The sequence below is a fragment of the Balaenoptera borealis genome (assembly GCF_965194805.1).
Source record: "Balaenoptera borealis genome assembly, chromosome: 6".
In the NCBI taxonomy this organism is placed as follows: Eukaryota; Metazoa; Chordata; class Mammalia; order Artiodactyla; family Balaenopteridae; genus Balaenoptera; species Balaenoptera borealis.
The window spans coordinates 46,727,397-46,747,324 of NC_138863.1; the positions used below are offsets into that span (position 1 = coordinate 46,727,397).

Below are 19,928 nucleotides of genomic sequence, written 5' to 3' on the forward strand. Positions count from 1 at the left end.
ACTTTAAAAAAAAAAGTAAACTCTATTAATTTTAAAAAGTCAATCAATAAAATTATCATTTCAAGATTAATCTTTTCCACTGAATTATGGTATTTTACTGAATGGTGGATTGTCACCAAGATATTGAATGGCATTATTCATAATTTTTATTGATTATGTGAAGTAGTGAATATTGAGTAACACGGTGACTGTGTAACTATATGACTTTTAATTGCAAAAATTAAATTGTGTGTTGTATGTGTTTGGAACAATGAGGACTTCACAGTCATGTTACTTTGCTCTGTCCTCATCATTGCATTATTCATTATTTTCATTAATACCATTGATATTGAAAACTTGACCTCATAATTCACCCTTTCTAAAAGGACAGTGGAAATATTAATACACTAGATACCAAAAAAAAAAAAAATCACAATTTAATGCAATCATGATAGGCTGAAAAAAATGGACTGTCCACTATGAAACTAACAAGGGTGCATACAAAATGTCACATCAATCACAGAATTATATTATAAGGGAGATTTAATTTGATAGTAGTTCACACTGGAAAGTAAATGTTAGAGAGATTCTTAGTTGAACGCAGATTCAATATAACCTGTTTGTGACGAGGTTTTTATTGGGTCGGCCAAAAATTTCATTTGGGTTTTTCCACGCCATCTTATGGAAAAACCCAAACGAACTTTTTGGCCAAGCCAATATTTAGTCTGCCTTAATTTCATTTTTATTCTGTTTTATTTGAAAACAAAGGGAGGAAATAAGCCAACTGTGAACTCCAGCTGGTTAGACTGCATCTAGAGTACTGTGCTCAGTCCTTGTTGCCTCGTTTTAAGAGGGCCATTGACAACTGAAAGCATCTTGAGAACAGGTAAGATGTTGAAATATGTAATATGAGGGGTGAAGAAACTTGAGAATTTTTAAATTCTCAAGAAAAGCATAGATAATCAGTTACAGTTACCTTTAAATATTTGAAGGCTCCCTCTAGGAAATAACATTTCCTTCAGTCTTACAGGGAAACTGTGAGCAATAAGTGAAAATTACAGGGAAACAACTCTTAACAATTTTCACTTAAGATAACATAAGTTGTTCATGCTGAATTTGATTATATTAACAAAACATTAAGATACTTTACCTGGTGTTTTTTATTTGAAACATAATTAGAACCCATCTCTATTTTTATGAAACATATGTAAAATCAAATGATGGAAATCTTGAGAGAGAAACATACAGTTTTTTGCAGCTAATTACCAACTATGAAATTATAAACAAATTATCTCAATGTCTGTCCATATGAAAGACTGTCCTTCTTGTAATATTTAAATTGACTAGTTTTCTTCTTTCATCACCAAATTAGTATGGGCATATTGTCTCAAGTGAAAGATGCAAAAATGTGTGAAGATAACTTTAATGATCTCCAGTCATACATCTCCTTTCCCACAACCTTGAATTAATAAATTTCAAATGTCTTTTGTATATTATTCCATACTCCCTCTATATTCATATGAATATATTAAATACATGCACATGTAGAAGTTATTCATTTCTTTTACAAAAACATGGATCACAAATAGTACATTGTAATGTAAAATAAAATCTCTTGATAAACGTATTAACCATTCCTCAGATCAGAAGGTTTGTTCAATCTTCTTTCTATTGATGGATATTCACACCTTTTTACTTTTTAGTTTTATATTGCAGTCATGCTGCTTGCCACAAACATCTTTGTATATGTGTGTATTTAGTTACTATTGCTTTTATTTTTATGTGGTATTCTGTAGGAACATTTTTAAAAGTGGGAATGCTAGTTTAAGGATTATGAGTATTTCTTTTGTTTAATAGATATTACAAATTACTTTTTAAAAAAAATTGTAGCAAGGCTTGCAAGAAAAGGAAAGAGAATTTCATTTCCCTCGTCGTGTTATAGCACTGGATATTACCAAATTTTAAAAGTTTGGTAAATCTGAAGACAAAAATATTATTTAATTGTTGCTTTAATTTGCATTCCCTCGAGTGAGGTTGAAAATATTTTTTTTGTGATGTTGTTTGTTGTTGTTATATTTCTTCTTCTGTAAATTTCCTGCTGTATTAGTTAGGATAATCTAGGATATGCTGATAATATATTAACCCAGAAACTTTGAAGGTATAACACAGGAGAATTTTATTTCTCAATCATGTTACATGTCCAAAGTGGATTAGCAGCAATCCCAAATCCACGGACTGAAAAATGTTCTTCGATGTTGTATTTGAACCACCTGCAATATTTGTTCCAAGGGAGCTTCCAAAGAAGCAAAGAATTTTAAAGGAGGCCTATCAGCTCATAGCAGCCTTAGCTTCCAAATAATACCCATCACTTCTTCTTACACTAACTAGTCCCATAGCACCAATCTAACTTTCAGTAGGGCTGGGAAGTACAAGCAAGCTGGGTTTAGTGAATATTTGATAGCTACTAACCATGTCTACAACAACTGCCATTTTTATAACTTGATATCTGTCTATTCTTAAACCAGTTTATCAGGGGTATTTGTAGGAGATATTAACTTTTCATAGATTATGTTAAGATATACTTTTTTAGTCTATTATTTATCTGTCTTAGTCTTTAGCTATTTTGTGGTATCCTTTGCCGTACAAAAAAATACCCTCCATTTTTCTAAATACTATTACTCTTGTACAATATTTATTCATTTTCTTTACATTTAAATATTTACTTCATTGATACTGATTTTTAAATAATGAAGTAAGAATCTGGCTGTTTGCCTCTTCAATAAGTGGTGCTGGGAAAACTGGACTGCTACCTGTAAAAGAATGAAATTAGAACACTTCCTAACACCATATACAAAAATAAACTCAAAATGGATTAAAGACCTAAATGTAAGGCCAGACACTATCAAACTCTTAGAGGAAAACATAGGCAGAACACTGTATGACATAAATCACAGCAAGATCCTTTTTGACCCAACTCCTAGAGAGATGGAAATAAAAACACAAATAAACAAATGGGACCTAATGAAACTTAAAAGCTTTTGCACAGCAAAGGAAACCATAAACAAGACGAAAAGACAACCCTCAGAATGGGAGAAAATATTTGCAAATGAAGCAACTGACAAAGGATTAATCTCCAAGATTTACAAGCAGCTCATGCAGCTCAATAACAAAAAAACAAACAACCCAATCCAAAAATGGGCAGAAGACCTAAATAGACATTTCTCCAAAGAAGATATACAGATTGCCAACAGACACATGAAAGAATGCTCAACATCATTAATCATTAGAGAAATGCAAATCAAAACTACAATGAGATATCATCTCACACCAGTCAGAATGGCCATCATCAAAAAATCTAGAAACAATAAATGCTGGAGAGGGTGTGGAGAAAAGGGAACACTCTTGCACTGTTGGTGGGAATGTAAATTGATACAGCCACTATGGAGAACAGTATGGAGGTTCCTTAAAAAACTAAAAATAGAACTACCATACGAACCAGCAATCCCACTACTGGGCATATACCCTGAGAAAACCATAATTCAAAAAGAGTCATGTACCAAAATGTTCATTGTAGCTCTATTTACAATAGCCAGGACATGGAAGCAACCTAAGTGTCCATCATCGGATGAATGGATAAAGAAGATGTGGCACATATATACAATGGAATATTACTCAGCCATAAAAAGAAACAAAATGGAGGTATTTGTAGTGAGGTGGATGGAGTTAGAGTCTGTCATACAGAGTGAAGTAAGTCAGAAAGAGAAAAACAAATACAGTATGCTAACACATATATATGGAATCTAAGGGGAAAAAAAATGTCATGAAGAACCTAGTGGCAAGACAGGAATAAAGACACAGACCTACTAGAGAATGGACTTGAGGATATGGGGAGGGGGAAGGGTGTGACAGGGTGAGAGAGTGGCATGGACATATATACACTACCAAATGTAAGATAGCTAGTGGGAAGCAGCCGCATAGCACAGGGAGATCAGCTCGGTGCTTTGTGACCACCTAGAGGGGTGGGATAGGCAGGGTGGGAGGGAGGGAGATGCAAGAAGGAAGAGATATGGGAACATATGTATATGTATAACTGATTCACTTTGTTATAAAGCAGAAACTAACACACCATTGTAAAGCAATTATACTCCAATAAAGATGTTAAAAAAAAAAAAAGAATCTGGCTGTTCTTCTGTTAGATGATTAATCGACCCCATCAACAACATTTATTAAATAATTTCCCACTGAACTAAAATATTTCCTTTATAATACTATATTAGGTTGCTTTATAGGGTTTATATCTCTTCCAAAACTGCTTTTTATATATTTCACTAGATACTGTGTGCCTTAATACGACAATACATTTTCTTTTGCATACAATGTTTTCATACTCAAATTTAATATCTAGTAAAACAAGAACAGAACCTCCTCTTCCAATTCTTTAAAATTTTACTAGGTATAATTCTTCTGACCTATAGAAACCTATTTAAAATCTAAGGTAAAATCAAATTATTGTGGACTTGTTTGAAATTATTCATTAATTTTACAATCACTTTTATTCAGCTACATGGTTTCTCCATTTTGTGCAGGTCTTGAAAAAAATTATATAGGTTTTTCATTTTTGCTATAAAATTTATTTATAGGCATTTTATCATTTACTATTTATGTATTTATTATTTATTACCATAAGATGGTATTTTTATTTCCATTTCTCAATGGCAATTGTTAGTAGAGATAAAAAGCTATACTGACTTTTGTGTATTAACCTAAACAATCAACAAATTTTCTTATTGATATACTCACAGTTTCTTTAGTTTTCTAGGTATACACTCATGCTATCTAGATCTAAGAGTAAGTGTCTCTCTCTTTTGCATATACAACTTGTTTTATTTTGTATTGTCTTGTCACGTTACCTAGAAAAATAATGTCCAACAGAACTTTCTGCAGTAATGTAAATATTTTAAACCTTCACTGCCAGTAGGTAGCTACTAGGCACACATGGCTAATGCAACTGTGGAACTGGCTTTTTAATTTCATTTAACTTAATTAATTTAAATTTAAATTGTCACATATGAACAGCACCTACTGTACTGGACAGTGTGTATCGAAAATACAAAAATAATTTTGAAAAATATCATGATAATGAACATCCCTGTCTTCTTATTGTTAATTATCTCAGTATTTTACTATTTTATATGTTGTTTGCTGGTTTATCTGTGAGTGTGGGTGAATATTTTTCTTTGTTTTTAAGGGGTCTTCTTCCATTCCTATTTCCTTAATAAAGTTTAGAAATTTAATTCAGATTGGAAACAGAATTTTAGCAAATACTTTTTGGCATACGGTTTCTCTTTTTTAATATGTATATGTAATTACTTAAGATTGATGCCCTAATTTTGAACAAAACTTATATTTTTGTCTAAACCCTTTCTGTTTCTGTTGTTATACTTTTCACATTATGGGAATTTAATTTTCTGAACAATGTATTTAGAAAGTTAATAGCGCTAAGTGAATTGTTCTAGAGTTTCTTAACATGTTATAATATTAAGATTATGATAAATGCATAAAATGACATGAGAAAAATTCCATTTTTCTATGATCTAGAATACTTCATTATTACATAGAGCTTTAATGTTTAGATAGAGCTCAATTATAAAACAATAAGGGTCTTATGGCTCTCAATGGGAGATTTACAAATATCTTTCCAATTGTTTTCTGTAATTATTGATTATTATTTGGTGATTGCTTTCTATGTTTTTGAAGTCATTCTTGAGAGTTTATATTATATTTTATAGGAAACCATCTGTTTCTTCTAGGTTTTCTAAGTTATTGCCATAGTATTGCTCATAATATTTTATAATTCCTTTGTTCTTTTTTTTTTTAAATAAATTTATTTATTTATTTATTTGGATGTGTTGGGTCTTCGTTGCTGTGCGAGGGCTTTCTCTAGTTGCGGTGAGCAGGGGCCACTCTTCATCGCGGTGTGCGGGCCTCTCACTGTTGCGGCCTCTCTTGTTGTGGAGCACAGGCTCCAGACGCGCAGGCTCAGCAGTTGTGGCTCACGGGCCTAGTTGCTCCGCAGCATGTGGGATCTTCCCAGACCAGGGCTCGAACCCGTGTTCCCTGCATTGGCAGGCAGATTCTCAACCCCTGTGCCACCAGGGAAGCCCCCTTTGTTCTTTTATCCTCTTTTTTTTCTAAAGTTATATCTATTTTATCAATCTAAATATTGCATAATTTTGCTATCTCTTATAGTTCTTTTGCTAGATTTGTTAAAAGTTTATCTAACTGACATTTTTAAAGAAGCTTTTTGCCAGTTGGTTTAGACTACTTTGTACTGTTTTCTATTTAATTATTTCAACATTCATTGATTTACATTCTCTGTTTCTTTTCTTTGGCTTCACTTTCTTTTTTTTTCCTAATGTTTTAATTTGGACACTTCATCAGTCTTTCTTATTTTTCTTCAGTCTGCATTGGCTATATTATGTCAGTCTTATAATAAATTTTTCTTATTAAAAAAAATTTAGTTAAAGTCCCATTTATGGTTTTTCTCTTTGATCCCAACACTTTTATTTTATTTTATTTAGTTTTTGAAAGGAAAAAAAGTCTTTATTTCACAGGAAGAAAAAATACCAAGTATGACACAAGGCTGATACCCACCCAATGGCCAGATATGTTTTCCTGAGGGATTTCGTTGTGTTTATTTCTCTAGCATTTTTCCATTTCTGACTTTTAGGGTGGCCCTTCTGTGAAGTTTCCTCATCCCAGCTGTTATGATATTTAATATAGAGTTGCCAACTTCTGATCTGGCGGTTCTAAGATACAGGGTAAGGAAAACAAAGCTTTCCAATATTTCTGAATCCTATCCTCCACCCTAATTGGAATTAGTGCTTTCATCTCTGGTCAATCCTGAATTGTTTCTAACCCTAGCTTCATCCTTCCTCTCCCCCAGAATAGCAGAACACTTACTAGTGGTAAAGATCCAGGTCCATGTCTAGAATTCAAATTACTTATGCCCCACACAAATCTCAATTTACTCGTTTTTCCTTTTTTATCCCTCTCCTCCCCTCTACCCAAGTAAATTATGGTGGTTTTCTTTGGGGGGATTATTTACATTAAAGAGCTTTTATTTTTTCTAAGATAAAAATTAGATTTTTATTTTTAAACTAACTAGGAAAAACAGAATTATCTTTAAAAAGGGTAATCATCTGGGGATCCTAATGTTACTCCATGGGATGGCTTAACACTTCCAGTAAGGGAAGTCATGGCATTTCATTCTAGAAATACACAAGAATGGCTACTTCCTGCTCCCTCCTGCCCTCAGCCTGAATTGTTTAATGTTAATGTGAAGTGGTCCTGACTGGTCCTGTATTTTATGCGTGGCCTGCTGCAGAACAAGGCAGATAAGGAATTAGAGGTAAGCAGAATTAATACTTGAAGGCCTCAGAGTCAATGGGGAAAAAACTGATATGATATCTAATATGCTAAAATTCAAGGACAGGGCATTGTTGTAACCCAGAAATTACATACCTAAATAGGGCTATAGTAGCAAATTTATAATAATTGTACAGGCAATGGTTTGAAATCTAGTCTGTAGCCACTGTCTCAAACTTGAAAGGATCCAGCCATCAAAATATGTCAGTGATCTTGGGGACCAGACTGGGAATATGCTCAAAGATTTGGGTAATATTGTGAAGTATTTTAACATCTTGGGTCATCTGGTGTTAGTTGGTTTGAATCTGACCTGAGTTGGTAGATTGTTCCATATCTCATCAAATCAGTCTCTTAGTTCTGAGAACGGCCAGTTTAATTAAAGGGTCGTGTCTCATTTCAGGAGGTGGTATTGCAGGTGGGCTCCCAAAGTTAGGTATATATGGTGCTTATTTGCATCAGGTTACTTAATAAAAGGCATTTCTATAGAAACAAAAGAAAAAAATGGTTAATGGTTGGAGCAGACTATAAACCCAGTCTGAGTCCCAAGAGTGACCAGTCAAGATTTCTAGATGTTGATTTTAAAGCATCTTCAGATGGAGTGAGGGAAGGCAGTGGAAATCTAATGGAGGTTCTTGGTTAGCAGTTTGAATGTCTCTGGTAATCCTTCTGAGCGGCCACATAGCAACAGACACAAAGATTGTCCATACATGAGCTATTGTGGTGATTTCTCTGAAGTTTATATTAAGTTGTCCTACTTTAGCTTTCATAGTTTGGAGGAACGGACAGTTTTAGTTTGAGAATTTCAGAATTCTGGAGGGATCAAGTAAGGAGAAAAAGTAATTGTTTCACTTTTGCTCACAAAGGTATACTTTAACAAATTGCTGTGAGTCATAGCTTAAGAGAAAAAGTTTTCTTAAATCTGGAAAACAAAAGATGAAAGAGCCAGCAATGTTCGAACAAAAAGTCATGAAAAAATTATAATCACGTTCGTCAGTTCATTCAGTCCTATGTAATTAATTTTTGATCTTGATCTTTTGTTAGCTATTTTATGAATCCAGTTTTTCTTAGAGTTCTGTAAATTCTTACCTAGTTCAGTGATATGATCTGACAGTTAGCAGAAACCTGTATTTGTCAGAGTCCCTTCCACAAATCTCCTTGAAGATGAAGCACTTTTGCAAAAGCATCAGAGTAAAACAAAAGCTATCTGTAAATGACGAAAGGCTTAAAAATGCCCATGGTTAAAGATCTGATGAGTGTTCATTATAATGCAATTGATAAGGAAATATGGTTCTTTCTCTAACACAGGACATTTCAGGATAATAACTAGAATTATGACTGATAATATTACATATCAGATTTTCAGTTTCATATAATTTCTGAAACACATATTCATAACATATATCCATAAAGAAGGTTTAGCATTATTTCTTATTTGACAATGCTTCCCATATAACCTAACATGTCAAATAAGCCTAATTAGTTTAATGTTTCTCTTTTATGAGGAGAGGCCCTCTGGAAATCCCAAAGTTACTTCCAGGTCAAAAGATTTCATTTAGAATTTGATTTTGGGAAGTCTGTCAAAAATATCAAAAGGTTTTGGACATTTGACTAAATAGGATCACCAATTATTATGAAACAGTACTTAATTATCTACTTAACCAAAGTGACAAAAGATTTTAAAGGCAAATACAGGAGGTTACATAGTTGTAAGCAAAACAGCTCTTTTAATGTTGAGGAAACTCAGTTTTCTTAAGTAATCAAAGAACTGATTAAGACAACATGAAGCACAAAATTATTCTGATAAAACTCATAATCTTTGCTTTGTAGCCAGATCACTTAAAAGGTAAAGAAATACCTTTCACAATCTCTTATAAGGAGCAGACCAATATTCCAAAAAAAACTTTATCCTTTTGGCAGATGAAAGAAAATTGCCTAAGTGTACTTTGATACTAAATGTTATTTAAAAAAACTCTTATAATAACAATTCAATTTTAGCCAACCTGACCACACAAGGTAAAATTCTCATTTTCTCTCTCTTCTCAACTTTCTATACCATTTTGTCCTTTATTCACCTCTTTCTCATTCTGAAATAACCAGCTTTACTTTAGGACAAAAGACAAAAAAAAAAAAACAAAACCCAAAATAATTACTTGCATTTCCCTTAAAAATGCATCTCCATACATCATAGCTTTCTTACCCAAAACACATCTTACTTTCCTTGCATATTGAGATTTTTTCCTTATTATTTCTAAGAGTTTTAATTACATATATTAACTAGGGTCCTTAACCCTTAAAAACCTTAATTTCTAGTGAAAACTAAGAAGTAAGCAATTGTGAACTGTCTCTTACACCAGCATTCTTTAAGATTGGCAAATCTGTGAATATATTTTATAATTTGTAGAAACATACATTTCCTCATAGAATAATTTTTAAATGTTGCAAAAATCATGTTTACTAACAGACTCAAATATCTTTAGTTCCTCTATAGTAAGAGATCAAAAGTCAGTAAACTTAGACTTGTTTGGTAATTAATGTTTTACTAGTTTATCTTATTTGGAAGTGATCTAGATAGTCAATGAATTCCCATCATTTATTTTAACTTAGCAAAAGTCTAAGCCTGGAAGTTACCAAAGATTTGGGAAACTATTTTTAAATAGACGTACTATGACACATAATTCTTACTGAAAAGTTCACCTAAAAACTCTTTTCCTACTTACATCTATTTAAATCATTTGCTCCCAACAATTATGTTTAGATTACCTGTGAAAACTTCATTAGGCAGTAGAAAAAGTCAGCCGTCATCCCAAGCTACTTTTCTTGCTGACAGATTTTATAATAGAGATAACATGAATTTATTTGACTAGAAAACTCAGGTAGAATATAAGTAGTTTATCTGCACTATATTTAATGCTGATAACTCTGAAGACATACTTATTTTAATTAAACCAAATATAAACTAGCTTTTACTTACCAAAAATTATCCTAGATCATGTAAACTTGAAAAACTTTTGGGTTAGTTTCTATATTTCTGAGTTTAAGTAATAGTTAATTCATAAGAGTTCATTTTTAAGACAATTAAATAGAGTTCTTTTATGAATTAATTTTGGCAATACCATCCGAAGGTACAGAAGAAAAAATAATCACATACACCTAACATACATACATAGACTTTTGTAAACATGCAGACAGACACAAACAGAGACTCTATAGCTTCTGTTCCAAAATTTTAGCCATGAATCAGGTACAGCAATATAAAACTCACTAGTTTACAAATAACAGCTGAATCCAAACTGACAGACAGAACAAGTAAAAGTTACCTGCTTCAATGGCTGAAACTTTATACTAACATTTGTGGAGAAGACTTTTTAAGATTTGTGTTTGCCCTTGACAAGTAATCTTAAGGAGGCTGTGGACTAGATTTTGGGCAAGAGAGCTTTTACAGCAGTTTGTATTTTAAAAGGCCCCTTCCCCCCACTATTTAAACCCTTCAGTCTCAAGTGATTGTGGGCAGTGTTTTAGTTGCCACCTGGGGTGTTTACATTTCCAGCACATGGTAAGATTTACATCTTCAAGGGATAGAGAAAGAATGTAAATTTTCTCCTAGGAGTTTTAGTGCCTTTTGGATGGTTTCAGTAATCCCAATAAAATGTAGTAGCACAGCCCTATAATTAGGGGAAGCACCTTGTAAAGATAATTTCTCTGGACTCAGGGTCAAATGGGACATGTTCAGGGTTGGACATGAAGAGGGGCGTCGTTTTGGTCACTATGGTCATGGAAATGATAAGCCCATTGGACCACGCCAACTTTTCATGACAGGAGACAAGCCTCATCTAAAGTTTTCCATTCACTGTGAGCCTTAGCAGTGATCACCGTGATGGAAGAATGGGCAGGGTGCCAGGCAATAAATATCCAGATGAGGAGAGGGAGGGCCCTGGTATGAATATCGATGGCTCTGGGGGCCTTTGCCTTCCAGTTTCCCTCTTCCTCCTCTCTAGAGGCCTCAAGAACCCTGTCAGCCTTTCCCTTGGCAGTAGGGATACGTCTTGAGGAATGTTTCTTAATTCTGACACATTCAGGGGAAGGCCAAGGGGGCTCAAGATCTGTGGTATCTCAGAGGAAGCAAGCATATATCCTTTGTGGATCTTTAAGAAAGTTATACATTTTAAGGTCATTAGAGATACTGACCAGTTGAGGCATTTGGGGAGCCATGAGTAATAATTCAAAGCCCCTTCCAAACAAACACCCCCACAATGGCTGATTAGCTCCCCTCTTTCCTACTTGCTACATAAAATCTTTAAGAAAGGTTTGCATTTCAGTTAAGGTAATATTTTTTGATGTCAGTTTTACTTATTGATTTTCTTCCGTTACCTTAATCTTATGTGTTGTTACTGCAAAGGTTTGGATGATGCCCCTGTGAGCCCTCTTCGTGGGTGGTCACTTTCCTTTCCAGAATTGTCCCAGTTGATCTCTCTGGGATTGGAATCTGCCTCCACTTGTACGATACACATATGGTCTCTGTGGGAAGCCCCTAGGTTTCTGGAGTGTAATTCCAGAGTCTTGGCATGTTGGTATGCATGCCACTGAACAACACCTAGGAAGCTTCCATGGGGTTTTGCATTTATCAAGGAACTGCTGTACCTCTTCGGGTTCTTCGGACGTGCTGGCATCAGATATTCAAGACATTTATATTTGTCCATTATTATTTCTCTTTTTTTAGCAATATCATACCAGTGATTGGACCCACAATATCCCACTGGGTGAGGGAACGAAGAGTGACAGTAGTGAGTGAAGTGACTATAGGCCTCTTTGTATTTTTTCTCTGATGATGCCACTGGTCTCTTTGCAAGGCTCTTTCTAACTCTTTCTGAGTTAGGACACGTAGTCCAGCCATGACCCACCAACTCAGGGTTTGCAGATGGACGTCTCCCATCCTCCTCACCTATGAGAATCCTTTCCTTGTGCCTTTAGCTCAGAACCTCTCCTTGGTCAGTGACAAAAGCTTTTCGATTCAATCCACCCTCCTTAGCTCTTCTTGGTCTGGAAGCGAGGAAGACCCTCATGCACATTAGTAGTTAATTAAAGTCTATATAAATAGTGGTCTGATCACCTCATTAGACCATATGGCCTTCATCACACTGCTCTGGGAAGATCATTGGATTATTATGGCAGCCCTGACATTTTGGGTTGAATACCACAGGTAACACATGACAGAGGCAATACCCAAAAGCACATGGCAGTAGGACAGAACCTCAGCAAGCAGTGTCCCTTCCCCAGATGGTGTTACCCACCTGAGTTAGGTGGTTAGTAAGCAAGTTTCAGGTAAAAGGCATTCCCCTTGGTTAATTGCAAAGGCAATCTTGGAGTCCTGCTGACTATGCCAATTGTTTTGTGCTGGTCTCAGCCTACCCAAAACCAATGTCATGGCTGGATAGGCCCTTATGGTCCTTATTATGACTGCAAGATGCCCTGCAGCAATAACTATCAGGAAACTTTGAAAAAAAAGAAAGGTTTATTACTTACAAGACCTGGATATTACATGGCACACCTGGGGCTACACAGCAAGGTCTCAGACAGACTGAGAACGGTCCTGGGGTTCTGCTTTTACCGAGGTTGAGGGTGGGAGCCTAGGGTTTCATGGGCTCACTCTTTATTAGTGAATTTAAAATATGAGAGTGGAAATTTACAGCAAGGAAGGAAAAAAGCAAGTGGCTGAAATGGTCAGTTATTGAAATCAACCAAGATCTTTAAACAAAGGAGCCTTAGCGGGGGAAGACCACCTGCTTTTTATCTGGTTATATGGCTGGCAATGTGTATATTAGAGATAACCATCTTTGAATTGGATGCCTCTTTGAAGTGGATGCCCCTTTGAAGTGGCGTCTCAGCAATCAAAGCTTAAGTCAGGCACTTGCATTACAAAAAAGAAAAAAAACTGTCAGGGTTTACAGTACGGTCACTTTGGTTCACTGATTCAGAAACAAGAAACAGAAAAGGAAATTTAGTAATAACTTGAAAAACAAACTGTGTAAGTCACAGATGGCAAATTTCTAGTTATGTGCAAGGACAGGAAGAAACAATCCAGGCAAGAGCAAATAAAAAGCAAAGCTTCATTCTGTGATGCATCACAGGAATTTCACAAGTAAGCAAATTATTCAAGTGCATAACCAGGATTATTGCATGTAAGAACCATGAAATAATCATTCTGTTATATGAAATACATGTTCTATATACATTTACAGTCTGCAAAAAAGATGAAAAAGGAGATAATCAATGGAAAGTTCCATGAAGCAAATTGATTAAATAGCATCTAAAACACTAGAATATTAGACTTGTGATGGGACATTAAGAGATCTGGATTTATTCTCTCTGTTAAAGACTCTGAATGAGATTGGATAATGGATTGAAGTACATGAAAGCTTTTTCCAAAAGGAATGATGACTGTTTTATTTCTAAAGAAGCAAGAGAACAAAGGATTTATATCCTATTTAAGGAGTACTTTCCTGGCAAAAATGATAGACATAAGAAAGCATTGGTGATAGAAACTGCAGATTTCCTCTTACTCACAGTCATTCTGCAAAGGATAGGTGTCTGTATATCTAAAGTAGCTTAATACATTTGGCTTAGTGATAAAGTGGTGTGAATTACGCAGCTACGGTCTCTATTTGATGCTATGGAGCAAATACACAAGTTAGCTAATATACAAGCCAAGAACTCTTGGCCCTAATGTGGACCTTAGAGGGCATGAATCTAATTCCAAATTTTTACCTTGGCGTGATCTGAGTCCTAGAAAAGTGACAAGGTTGCATTGTGAGTAGGAGCTTGGGCTTAGACATTAGACAGGAAAAGCTGAGTCATAACTCAACTCCCTAATAGATGACAGATATCTATGTCTGAGGCTGAATGGTCCAAGGTCTCAGCTGGTGGTCTAAGAAGGCTTCCTGAAGAGTGAAACCTGAATTGATAGGTAGAGCTGAGGCAGTTTTCACTTTAGGCAGAAGGAAAGTACATACAAAAAAAAAAAAAAAAAAGGCAATGTCAGTTCTTTTTTTTTTTTTTCCAAGAACTGCAAGATTCTCAGTATATCTAGAATATAAGGCTCAACTGGGGACTCTGAGATAACAGTTCTAAAGGAAAGGCAATTCTTAGTTTATGAAGCACTTTTTAAGGCAATATTGGGAATTCGGATTTTATTCAGAAGGATTTGGGTGATATCTTAGCAAGTTCAGAACAGTGCAAAGGAACTGCATGAGTATAGGCAGTAATTGAGTGTATTTTCTCTAGAAAACCTAAAAACAATAATAAAATCAACTTATTTAGTCTTTTTTTTTAATGCACAAGCAATTCTAAACAGTCAGTGATAAAATACTCCTCCCAGAAAAATATTTTATTGGTCTAATTCTAAACAATTTCTTCTGCAGTTATTGCTGAATTTTAATACTATATATGCCAGTGTGGCAGATTGTATTTATCAAAAACAGATGCAATGGTATTTCCAGTACGATATGCTCTTCCAAAATTTTGTCACTCTCCCATCAAGAGGTGGAAACTTTCTCCCCTCTTTTTGCCTTTGTGTGGACTTTTGTAACTGTTTTGTTGAGTAGAATGCAGCAGAAGTGTGGATAGGTGTTAAGTGTCTCTTTCTTGTAATGCTTGCTTTTGGAACCCAGTCACCCTTACTATGAGGAAGCCAAGGAGTAACTTGCAGAGGTTACATGGAGATGTTCCTGATGACACTTGACCAAGATGGCCTTAACGTCCCCTCAGCTGATTAAACTGTACACAGGTTTCTTCCTGTCTTTCTGACATTCCTCTTTTTAGAGCACTAACTTTAGAAGATTTGCAGTCATCTACTCTTTCTGTGCCTTTTTGAAATGTAAATCTCTCAGCCTCCTGCCAGGTTTACAACCTAGGAAAGTCTTTCTTGAGGACCTGGGAGCCATTCCTTTAACATGCAATCATTCAGAAAGATATCATCCTTATTTCCCAGTGTCTGAGGGAGGGTAGGAGCCTAACTTTGATAAATTAGCCAACACAAATGACCTAATTCCATTGACCAAATTCTCCCCTAATGTCCTCTAGTACTTTTCTACTGACTCACCCCAGCACTTAAAAACTCTTCAATCTCTCTCCCTATTGCAGTAGTCTTTAACTCTACTGCAATATACTTGAATAGTCTTCCTCTCTGTTTAACTCAATCCAATGCATTTTTTTCTTTGATTCACTCTCTGGTGAGGCCCCAGATGACAGCATCAACTGTTCAACATTTGAGTAAGTGAATATTAAGATTCCAGCACCCAGCAGTCCTCCTAGCTACCCCAGATGGTGCCACTTGGAAAAGATACAAACTGTCTTCACTGAGCCTACCCATACTTACAGCTGTGCAAACTAAGTAAATGATCGTCATTGTTTTAAGCCACTAAGATTTAGGATGGTTTGTTATTCGTCAATAGATAACTGGAATAGTAAGCTTCAAATTAGCACAGTTTTGCTAATAACCCTCTTATTAACATTGTTTTTTATGTGGATGTTAATTCTGATAACTCCAATAGTACATAACACTCAATTCACAACTGTGCAGAATCATTCCAACTCACTTTTTTATTATTATTTTTATTTTTTTTTTGATTTATGTGACAGTTTTATTGGAAAAATCATACTCAAGGCAGAAATAGAGACACAGACATAGAGAACAAACGTAAGGTCACCAAGGGGGGGAAAACAGGGGTGGGATGAATTGGGAGATTGGGATTGACATATATACACTAACTAATATATATAAGACAGATAACTAATGAGAATCTGCTGTATAGCACAGGGAACTCTACTTCTCTTTGATGTACAGTAGAAACTAACTGTACCCCAATTAAAAAAGAAAAAAAAAAAGAGAGGGGGCAGGGGCAGAGATATTCAGAGTGAGACTCTCCAAGTGTTGGAGCCAGAGGTTAAGGCTGTGTTGGGGGAAGAAGAGTACTGAATCAGGCTTGACTTGGGAGTTTTAAGATGAATAGGGCTGAGTTTCAAAGACTATAAAACTGTTCTAATTAACAGCTCACTTCTTGTGCCATTTGATTCTCCGATCCTGGGGAACCACATATTCCTGCATTTAACGAACAGATTCAAAATAAACTATGATAACACAATGATTATAAAAAAGGAGAAACAAAACTTACGTTATTTCAATTCTGTCATTTTATGTAACCACTTGGGTTTTGTGCATGTGTGTTTAAAATTTAAAACGTTGAAATAGAGTATGAACTGGAAGGAATAATAATTTTTGGCAAGTGCAAATTTTTATCCCACACATGAAAATTTTTGCTAAATTTAAATAATATTTTTAAAACTAAAATTCACTCCTTTTTTTTTTACTGTTAATTCGTTATTGGGAAACTAAAGAACAAATCAAGAAAATAAAATATTACATCAGAGTTATGAGGTAGTAGTACTTAAATTGTTTTGCAGATGTTCCAATTGTATTAAAATTCACTTACTAATTATTGGACACTTATTTACATAAAAACTTATTTTATAAGACTGTACCAAAGGATGATAGACACAATTGTTAAGTAGATATAAAAACTACTGTATAAATATTGTACTTTTTTCTCCTATAAAAACTTGGAGGAACTTGTAATCATTTGCAATATTATTGTATAACCAGCAACTGGTTCATAATTATTGTAAATTTCAGAAAGAAAATTGAATACACCAACATGAAACAATTAAAATGAGTTTTCACTTGAAATGTTACACTGCTAACCACTAGGTCATAACAGATATAAGTGGAAAACCCTTTCAGTAGTCAAAATAAACATTAGAAAGTCAGTGAGTTGAAAGTTCCTTTCTTTATCCTCCATAGATTAAGTCTTAAGTGACTAACTCCTTTTTCGGTCCTCTCATCCATGTGGGAAGGTGTGAAGCCAGTCCAGCGTCTCCTCTTTCAGCACTTTGCTATTCTCCTCACAGTTAATACTATCACTCCCCAACAAACTCCTCTCCTTCTGTCAATCCAATGGAGCTCAACAAGGGAAAAACAACAAAGCAAAAACAAACAGCAACAACAAAAGTATACTAGGAAGCAATTGCAGCAATGTCTGCATCTATTTTGGAATATCCAATGTCTCCAATGTTGTGTATAAATTAACTTCATGGTCATTAAAAAAAAATAATTTTGTCATATAAGAGAGGGGTAGATGTTAAAAAAATAATTCACTCTCGTGTCAGAGGCTAGGTATACCACTGCAATGATTATTTTATATTATATATTCTGAGACTACTGAAACTATGCCTATTTTGTATTATACTTAAAACATAGAATTTAATAGGTATTTGTAAAGTTGATGCATCAAATATTTACATAGGGAGTGACATAATCAGTGTTTTATTTGTAAAGGATCACACTGATATCAATTTGGACACTAAATTAGAGGAGGCTAAGTCTGCAGACAGGAAGACCAATATGGCAATTATTGAATAAGAAATGAAGAACCAAGGTGGTAGCTGTGGGTTTGGAGGAGATGGAAAAGATAAAAATACTATTTATGAACTATAATCCACAGGACATAAGGGAGAAGGAGGAGTTAAGAGAATCTTCTAGGGTATCAAGAAAGATGGATTTAGGAAATCAATGATACAGTTCAGCTTTATACATGATGTTCTGGAGATGTCTCTTGACTATCCAAGAGGATATATACAGTAGGTAATTAAAAATATAACATTTGTGTTTAGAAGAGAAGTATCAGAGAAAAATATTGGAGATTCGATACATATATGGTATACTTGATACCAAGGATATGAGGGTGATAACTGAGGTTCAGCCTTTAGATTAGAAGAAAGAAATGTATAAAATTTGGGAAAATATCAGCAATTAGTGGATGAGCAGAGAAAGAGGATCTATAGAATAAAACCGTGAAAAAGACTTAGAAAACCATTTGGAAATTTCTAAAAAGAAACAGTGACCCCTGTCAAGGTGTGTAGAGAGGTCAAGATAGTCATTGAAAAGTGTCCATTTGACTTAGCAAATAGGGAGTCATTGCAATCATTAGAAAGAAGGGCTTCGCTGGAACAGTGTTGGGAAAAAGACTTTTGCTATGACTGAAGTAGAGACTGGGAGATGCAGAAGTGCAGATAACAAGTATTGACGATTTCAAGAGTCTTTATTCTAAAAGCCAAAAGAGGCTGTAAAATACTAAACAGAAAGCAAGTTTAAGGAAGAGGTTGCTTTCCTTTTTAAGAGGGATGAAACTTGATTATGTTACTGATGTACAGAAAGAGCTAATATGGAAAGAAAGTGATAGGAGTAATTAATGGAGATACTTGAGGATGTGAAATGAAATAAACTCCAAATGAAATCTTCTGGGGAAGATATTGAAGATTTACTCATTCAATATTTATTCTAGATTCCTTTTAGTATTTCCTTCTATACTGCAGAGACAGGAAAGCTTAAAACAAATCCCAGATTATCTCATAGCTAGAATTCCAAATGTGTTTTAGACTCCATAATCAAATGCACTTACATGAGACTAGAATCTGAACTGAGGTTATTGAGATGGGCAACTAACACATGAAAAGACGCTCGACATCACTAATTATTAGAGAAATGCAAATCAAAACTACGATGAGGTATCAGCTTACACTGGTCAGAATGGCCAAATCTACAAACAATAAATGCTGGAGAGGGTGTGGAGAAAAGGGAACCCTTTCACACTCTTGGTGGGAATGTAAATTGATACAGCCACTATGGAGAACAGTATGGAGGTTCCATAAAAAACTAAAAATAGAATTATCATATGACCCAGCAATCCCACTCCTGGGTATATACCTGAAGAAAACCATAATTGAAAAAAATACATGCACCCCAGTGTTCATTACAGCATTATTTACAATAGCCAGCACATAGAAGCAACCTAAATGTCCATCAACAGAGGAATGGATAAAAAAGATGTGGTATACACACACACACACACACACACACACACACACACACACACACACAGTGGAATATTACTCGGCCATAAAAAGGAACAAAATCGTGCCATTTGCGGAGACATGGATGGACCTAGAGACTGTCATACAGAGTGAAGTAAATCAGAAAGAGAAAAACAAATATCGTATAATATCGCTTATATGAGGAATCTAGAAGAATGATACAGATGAACTTATTTGCAAAGCAGAAACAGAGACACAGATGTAGAGAACAAACATATGGATACCAAGGGGGGAAGAGGGGAATGGGATGAATTGGAAGATTGGGATTGACATACATATATATACTACTATGTATAAAATAGATAACTAATGAGAACCTACTGTATAGTATAGGGAACTCTACTCAATGCACTGTAGTGACCTAAATGGGAAGGAAATCCAAAAAAGAGGGGATATATGTATATGTACAGCTGATTCACTTTGCTATACAGCAAAAATTAACACAACATTGTAAAGCAACTATACTCCAATAAAAATTAATAATAAAAAAAGAACTGAGGTTATTGATGAGGGAAGCAGAGTGCATGGTTCTCTAATTA

General features: G+C 34.9%; 2 protein-coding genes across 3 annotated transcripts in view; one reads left to right on the top strand and one right to left on the bottom strand.

The window, feature by feature from the left end:
• The window catches only part of LOC309631318 (uncharacterized protein), a 436,314-nt gene that overhangs the window by 402,166 nt on the left and 14,220 nt on the right, over nucleotides 1–19,928 (bottom strand). The gene's annotated exons all lie outside the window — the stretch shown is intronic.
• TFPI (tissue factor pathway inhibitor) overlaps nucleotides 771–19,928 on the top strand; it is a 103,701-nt gene continuing 84,543 nt past the window's right edge. The window contains exon 1 of the mRNA XM_082397611.1: nucleotides 771–865. The gene's annotated coding sequence lies outside the window, so the exon portion shown is untranslated. The remainder of the gene's footprint in view (nucleotides 866–19,928) is intronic.